Below are 8,626 nucleotides of genomic sequence, written 5' to 3'. Positions count from 1 at the left end.
TGTCCCCGACATTACTGCTTTATTGACGATGGTTCCAGCTTCAGCAAATTGGTTCTCGGTGATTGACCTGAAGAACGCTTTCTTCAGCATCCCGATTGCTGAGGAGAGTAGAGATATTTTCGGATTTAATTTAGGAGGACGAAGTTTCCGCTTCAAGTGCGCTCCTCAAGGCTACGGCGAAAGCCCATCAATATTCAGTCAGGCCCTGAAAACACAACTAGACACGATTGTTCTACCGAATGGTTCAACTCTGATCCAGTACGTAGACGATCTGCTGATCGCTGCAGACACTGAAGAGATTTGCAAGAAAGCTACTTTATCATTATTACGTAACTTATGTGACATGAAGCACAAAGTCTCTCTTTCCAAACTACAATTTTGCCGACAAGAAGTAACCTACCTAGGTCACATCTTGTCGAAGGAGGGAAGGAGACTGACACCAGAAAGAATACAGGCAATTGCAGAACTGAGTGCCCCAAGAACACAGAGAGAGGTTCGAGCTTTCTTGGGCATTATATTGTACTGTAGACAATGGATACCGAATTTCTCACTACTAGCTAAACCCTTGCTGGCGCTACTCTGTAAAGACACGCCAAATCCTATGCCTTGGTCTGAAGATTGCCAGACGAGTTTCCACAAGTTGCGTGATGCATTGTGTTCGGCTCCTGTGTTGGGAAACCCCAACTACAGTAAGCCTTTTACATTATATGTCCATGAGAAGGAAGGTTGTGCCTTATCAGTTTTAACACAACATTTTGGGGACAGACAGCGCCCATGCGCGTATTTTTCGGCAACTCTAGACCCTGTGGCTAAAGCCCTACCAAGTTGTCTGAGGGCTACCGCCGCAGCAGCTGTCTGCATCCGACAATCCGCTGGATTAGTCATGAATAATACTCTGATCGTTATGGTCCCGCATGCAGTAGACATTTTACTAAACAGGACGAAGACACAACACCTTACCAGCGCTCGACTATCCAGTTACGAACTTACGCTGCTAGCAAGTCACATCCACATAAAGAGGTGCGATACACTGAATCCCGCAACGTTATTACCCATTCCGACAGAAACAGACAAGATTGATAACCATGACTGCTGTTTTAGGACAGAAGAAGAGACAAAAGGGAGAGTAGACTTACAGGACACTCCCCTTTCCGAATGCAACGATACTTTATGGGTTGATGGTTCATGTTTCAAGCTGCCGAATGGTGATACGACTGCAGCATATGCCGTAACGACATTACACACCATTATAGAGACCGCGCGCATTTCCCATAATTCTGCACAAGCTGCAGAGCTAATTGCGCTTACCAGAGCATGTGTGTTAGCGAAAGGAAAGCGAGTGAATGTGTACACTGACAGCCAATACGCCTTTGGTGTGGCTCACAGTTTTGGGAGATTGTGGCGTGAACGTGGGTTTCTTACGTCACATGGAGCAAAGATACAACATGGTCAGTTAGTTAATGAACTCCTCCAGTCACTGACCTTGCCACTACAAGTTGCCATTGTAAAATGCAGTGCACACAAAAAGATTCAGGATGATGTTGGCCGCGGGAATGCATTTGCAGACGAGGTTGCAAAAGAGACTGCAAGGAACACAATGAGTCGAATGTATGTTGTAGGTCCCGCTAGATGGATTACTGATGTAGGAATGTGTGAGGACACCATCGAAAGCGTGAAATCTATACAAGCCGAGGCAACTGAGAAAGAGGTGAATGAATGGAGAGAAAGTAAGGGTAGGTTAGATGCGAATGGTTGTTGGGTCGAATTGTCAGAACACCAGCGATGGCTATTACCTAACGCATATGTACTTGCAGTAGTAACAATGGCTCATGGATTTGCGCACATCAGTTCGAAAGGAATCTGTAAAGTATTGGCCCCAGTATGGCAAAACAGCAATATCCCGAAATATGCAGAGAATGTGGTCAGAAACTGTATGGTGTGTTTGAAGTACAATCCCGGTAGGGGAACCCCAACTCCAGCTGGCCATTTTGCGCCTCCAACGTATCCGTTCGAGGTTTTGCAGCTCGATTTCATTCACATGGAAAGATGCAACAATCTGAAGTATGTGCTCGTTGTTGTTTGCGCTTTCTCCAGGTGGGTGGAAGCGTACCCCCTTAAAGACAATACTGCCTTGTCAACTGCCAAAGCCCTTGTCAAAGAGTTCTTCCCGAGATTTGGCATGCCTAGAATCGTCTGGAGTGATAATGGAAGTGAATTCGTAGGACGCGTGATGAAGAGAGTGTGTGAATGTTTAGGCATACAACAAAAATTCCACTCTGCGAATCACCCCCAATCAGCTGGATTGGTAGAGTGCTACAATGGCACTTTAAAGCTCAAACTAGCCAAGATCCAAGCCTGTACAGGTCTTAAATGGCCTGACGCCTTGCCCCTAGCACTCTTGTCAACCAGAATGACAGTCCATGCCAGATTAGGACTTAGCCCCCATGAGATAGTGTTTGGCCGCCCAGCCAACGTCTGGGGCGTGCCAAGGCCAAACAAACTCAGCGAAATAGAGCACCCCGTACTGCTTGACTATTTGTGCGAATTGACAACTAAATTGCGTGTTTTACACCAACAGGTTCACAGTTCCTCTCCACCAGCCTCTGACGATCCAGGTCACTCCATCACACCCGGCACGTGGGTCTTGGTGCGGAATTTCCAGCGCACAAACAACGGACAGCTGAGGTGGACCGGACCTTACCTGGTACTTCTTTCCACGAGATCAGCGGTTCGGGTGGAAGGCAAAAAGAACTGGGTGCACGGGACCCATTGTAAACGGGTCCCTCTGCCCCTTCCATACGACCGGTGGGTCAACGAAGGAATTGCCGACTCCGAGACAGAATCCATACCTCGTTTCATCCCTTTCAGCGATGCACGTTTAAAAGAAACTGGTACCGAAAAGGAGAGTGATCATATTTTACAAGGATTTGTGCCACAGTCTATGCAGTTGGACACTACCGAACCTGAGACATTGTTCGAAGATCACACTGTACCTGGGAAACAACAATATAATCTAAGGTCAAGACAAAGAGACTAATAAAAAAAAAAAACGAATGTGATTTTCCCTTCCCCCAAGAACTATTTTTGATTTTTCAGCTCTCTCACTCTCAGGAAACTTGCTCATTTTTGATTTTCGAACCGCCATCCGGTTCTGCTGCTAGGGTCGCGGTTGAAGGCTGGGGAGTGCAACTGGGGACGTTTAGGTTAACGGTTCTGGTTGGTCCAAGGGAGTTACCCCGGACTGAACAGAGCGCACTCTCTGGCAGAACCAACCTACCACCGCGGGCAGCAACTAGAGGATGGAGTTCCCTAGGGTAAAGAGACCTACCAGACTCCCGAACATTGAAAGACAACTATGCACTGTACTGGCCAAAAGAAAGTTTTTGATAACATGTATTTTAATGTTGTGTAGCATAACGATGTTTTTGACTGGTTATACTCTATTCGTATTCCAAGTTACCTTTTCAAATGACACCCGGCCACAGCCTCCTCCTACTATCTCTCCACACTACTTTCACCCTCTACCTGAACACGAATCTGCCAGAAGACTCGAATTTGTAAATAACTCATTCATTCAACTCCTACACCAACACCAGTCCATCATGAACACATCGAACTGTTGGATATGTGGACTCATGCCACACACAACGGATAAGGGTATCCCATACTTCATCCTGCCTTTCAGTTATTATGGTTCTCTGTGGGCTTTCCAGACCATGTTCCTATTCGCCCTAGAACCATACCCGACACGTTCTACTGAAAGTGATTCCAGTAACAAGGCACTAATAGCAGGGATAAGAAATATGAGTAGAGAGTTCGACACCTATCTTACGATTCCCAAAGATGAACTCACTCCGTACACTCGTTGGAACGTAACTAAATATGGGGTTTACCTGAGTAAGAGCCAGACAGCAAAGAAATCCCACCCAGTTTGGATAGTACCCAACCGAGGTCACTTATGTTTACAAGGTATCGGCAGGGATCCCAAAGCACAATTAGGAAAGAGTATATGCACGGAAACGTATGTGTTCGCTTCCCGAACTTCCCCTATACTATTAGCAGCCAAAGGCACGTATTTCGTCTGCCATGACCAAGCTTACACCTGGTTGCCCCCTGACTTCTCAGGTACATGCTTTATCGCATTTCTGCTGCCTCCCACCTACACGGCCAGAGCAGATTACCATCAGACAAGGACAGCTAGAGGTGTCGTGAGTAAAGACGACACCGCGGGTCAGGAATTCGCTGACTTCGCAAAGGGTTTTCTGCCATTCTGGGGGCCTATGGTGAACAGCAGGAATATTCGCCAGTTATCGAGGATAGTTGAATCCGCCGTGATTACAACGGCCGGAGCTCTTGGCAATTTGACGACCGAACTTCAGTCGGATCGACTTATGACCCTTCAGAACCGAGTTGCCCTAGATATCATACTCGCCGATCGTGGTGGTGTGCGTAGAGTGATCCAATCCAGTTGTTGCATTTTCATCCCTGATAACGCACCGACAGTGTACCAGGCCATCTCTAAGCTACACGAGATATCTGGTTCCCTTCACGTAGAAAAAGGGGACTGGTCCTTACTAGGGTGGTTCTGGGAACTGATCGCTACCTGGGGATGGAAAACACTGATCTTCATTGGGATGATCTTAGCACTTCTGTTTATGTTCTGCCTGTGTGTACAGTGCGCTCCTGCACTATGTGGCCTCTGTGCTACCTCATGTGTACGGAAGCCTGTGTCAAGGGACGAACTGAGCAACAGAATGATACTACAACAGCATCTCCACGAATTCCTTCATACAGATTTAGACTCGGATTAACATGAATTATTGCCTTATATGAGGGCAAAAGGAGGGTCTGTGGTTCTGAAATTCTGGACCCTACCATTGTCCCGGTATCGCGGTCCAATACCCGTGTCCCGAAACATCAACGTACCATGACGAATTTGGTGTCGACGAACCGATAATGATTAGGACATCATTCCTATGCATTTGCGTCATGATCGAGGCATGCTAACACCCCTGAATCGTAGTTTCCGTCCCGACCCCCCAGACTCCATTTTGTAAACGGCATCCATCTTGTGTCTTGCCCTCATGATAAGTCAATTAAAGGTCGAGCTTGATCTAAAAGGACACGTCCACCTTCCCTGACTTCCCCCTGACCTGTCCCAACTGACTCCCTTGCCTCCAGCCAAACCTGTTTAGGCAGCTCCTCGCCCAGTGGCCAAACACGATAGCATCAATGCACAACATACCACAAACCATTCACCTCTTACAGATCATGTTTTCTACACACATACACACCTGTCCACGCTCCCTGTTTATGGCCAGTTTTATGACTAGAAGGTGCCTTCCTTTATTGGGGTTTCACCGATATCTGATGGGAGTTCCGGGCCTGGCTAGGTAATTTATCACGAATTGGACATCTAAAATACGGGCTTGCCTACATGACTTCGCTCTTTTGTATTATTGTAGAAATATGTGTATAGCCATATCATAAACTCAAGAATTCTTGCCTGCAGCTATTATTTTTGTATATAAGGAGAAGGCTGGTTCTGTAAAAACGAACAGTCTCCTGAGAACACATGACCCGTGCTTGTCGTGCTTCTAGGACACCTGTTACTTGGTAGCTACCAATAAAACTTGATCTCTGACTGCGACTAGAAGACTCCGTGTTTCTGTGGTCCGAAACAAGGGGGAACTCAGAGGTCTTCGGGTGTTATCCCCTGACACCACTGGGTTCTTAAAAACCCGGCACCTCAGTACCAGGTTCTGTAATAACCCCAGTGACTATCTGTAAAGTATCTAAGAGCCCAAACCGGAGCAAGACAACACCGAAAATATTCCCCTACGCAAAATTCAAAACTATTGACATTGTCAAGGCATGGTCAACTTGTGTGATTTCTTTGCATTGCAGTTCTTTTTTGCTTTTTTTAGTCCAAACTCTTCATAAAGACAAAGAAACTACCCTAGTCGATGAGTGGGTCAGCTTCAAAAAATGTTCTCAAATAGATTTGATAATGAATGATGAAAAATATACGGTTTGGCGACCCAGCTGCTCTACAACAAAGGGCAAAACTGCTACAGGACATGTCCATTAACCAGTACTGTACCAGTCGACAGCAATAAACCGCCCTTTACCAACTGAACAAGCATGGAATAAATGAAAAGATCTGCCACGTGCCACTGACCAATGGAGGGCTTTAGTTTAGTCTACCAATGCATGTCCTAAGTTACATACTGCAATCGCTTCTTGACATCTCACAATAGCAATCAGATATGGGATGATATTAATGTCAATGCTAGCAGATCTTTTCACTACTTTCTCTAACCTATAACTGCTCAGGACCATAAACTTTCAACAAAATCTCAGAACAGACAACCCATTGCAGTAGTCAGGTAAGTGGACTATGAACATACGAAATACCATCAAGGGACCTGCAAACCTTTTCAAAGCTGCCAGTTTACTTGAAAGTCATAAAAAGTGCAATGGCATTACACTAAATGCTGGGGGCCCCTGCAAAATGTGGTGAGGGGCCTGAGTGTCCAATATCTCACAGTTATGCATTAACCTTGGGCTGAATCGAGGCCCCCTGGGGGATTAGGGCCCCCCTGAAAGGCAAGGAGCCTCTTTGCAACGCAGGGTCTGCATGGGCCTGAGTTATGGCCCTTATTAACTGCGAGCCTCTCGCTCACACCTCTTCATCCATCACTCTGCTATGTGCTGCCTCGCACAACACAATAACCACTGCTCTGTAGTCAACTTACACAACAAGGAAACACTTTCCACAGAGGATCAAAACAAAGACAACACACTTCCAACAACACATCCACATGGTGTAGTGTGCTACCTATGTAGGTAAGTGGTTCAGCGACACACATAGAAGTGGTAAGGAATATGTAAATATTGCAATACTATGCAATACAGGGGCCTCTACTAGGTTATGTGCAGCTCCCCAAATCTAAAGCTTTCCATGTCGGCAGATGCTTCAGCAGAAAAAAGAGAAACAGTCGGTCATGCCATGGAAGCATGACAGAAAAGATGCCACTTCTTTCATTTTCCAAGAACAAACCTCCACACTGGGGGTTTGTCATCGGAAAATGAAATACAAATGCCCCTCTTGCCCTAGGATTGCCTTCTAGAGCTTTGGGAAAGTTTTTGCACTTCTGTTATCGGAGACTGCAATGGTGCGCATTGCTGTTGTGGACAGTAAAACCAGTGTCGGACCAGGTGTCCCTTCAGACGCCATTTTCACAAGTAAGGTTTTATGAGTAGGGGAGTCAGGATCACAAGAAACAACATCCTTCTATTGTAGATAAGTCAGTGGATGCAGGAGGTGGGCAGAAGGAACATCTGACAATTTTCTCTTAGATGTTCCATATTTAAGCACCCAGGAGCTGGAACGGCATCCAGTATCCATCAGGACTGCTCTAGACCAGCTCCAATTCCGGAAAGAGCTGACGACGACCCTCTTTAAAAACAATATCTCCAGGTGGCACTTGGAACTTGTGAAGTAAATGCTCCATGAAGCTCTGTGCAGACAGAAAATCATATACAATACTGGGGGAGAAGGAGGAGTAATAGACTAGGTCGCCCTCCAAAGACTGAATGCACAACCAAGAATCCAAGTTATTGGGTTCATAGACCTAGCTAATGTTGTGGTAACTGACCTGCTTGGTCAGTGATACCTGCCAAGAAAGAAAAATTTCTAGTGCACTACACATAGACTCTCGCATAAAAGTGCTCCTCCGTAGTTCGTAAGTCGCAGCACGCCCCTTTTCGTAGAGAACTGGGAGGGCCCCAATGATGAAGCATGTCACCGTGGGGCAACCCCGGTGAGTGAGGGGACACTAGAAAGAAATTTTTCTTCCTTGGCAGGTATCACTGACCAAGCAGGTCAGTTACCACAACATTAGCTAGGTCTATGAACCCAATAACTTGGATTCTTGGTTGTGCAGACAGAAAATCAACCTTCTGTACTATAAGAAAGTACAACAAAAGGACAGGCAACCTTTCATTCAAGTACGCCATTAATATGATGGGTTTTCTGGGCAAGCAGTCCCCACCAGTAGGCCTCGAGAAGGATGACCTACAGGCGTTTCAGACGTCAAAGTTTGCCTCCGCCCAGATTACACATAACAAAGAAATATTTATTGTACACGAACAAGTTCCATTAGTTTTCCTTTAAGTGTGCCAGTGTCCAGTGACGTCCTCCTCAATTGGAAACGTGATCGTTAAAAACTGTAAACATTATATCAAATAAACCATACTTTTCTAGTTGCCATGCTGGGTGGGAGGCAAAGATGTTTGTATATGTGTAAATAATTGGGTGTGTATGCACACATGTGCCCTCTTTGCAGGAGATTTATGGAGCGGAGCACTATTCGCCTCACTGTGCTAGCACAGACAGAGCACTACACAGCTATAGCCAGGTCCACACAGTACTACCACTTTATAGAAAAATGACTGGATTTTCAAAACTTAACCTTAAGAACCAATAAACTTTTTTGATTGGCCAAAACGGCCCTGCTAAATATTAATAAATCACCTGTTGCCCACAAGGAATTGTGTATAGTTTTTAAAAGGAGGATATGTAGAAATGTTATATTAATATGTCCTTTTAGTGTAAATAACA

Source organism: Lissotriton helveticus, chromosome 7 (genome assembly GCF_964261635.1).
Source record: "Lissotriton helveticus chromosome 7, aLisHel1.1, whole genome shotgun sequence".
Lineage (NCBI taxonomy): Eukaryota > Metazoa > Chordata > Amphibia > Caudata > Salamandridae > Lissotriton > Lissotriton helveticus.
Note: the sequence above shows the minus strand (reverse complement) of the source record.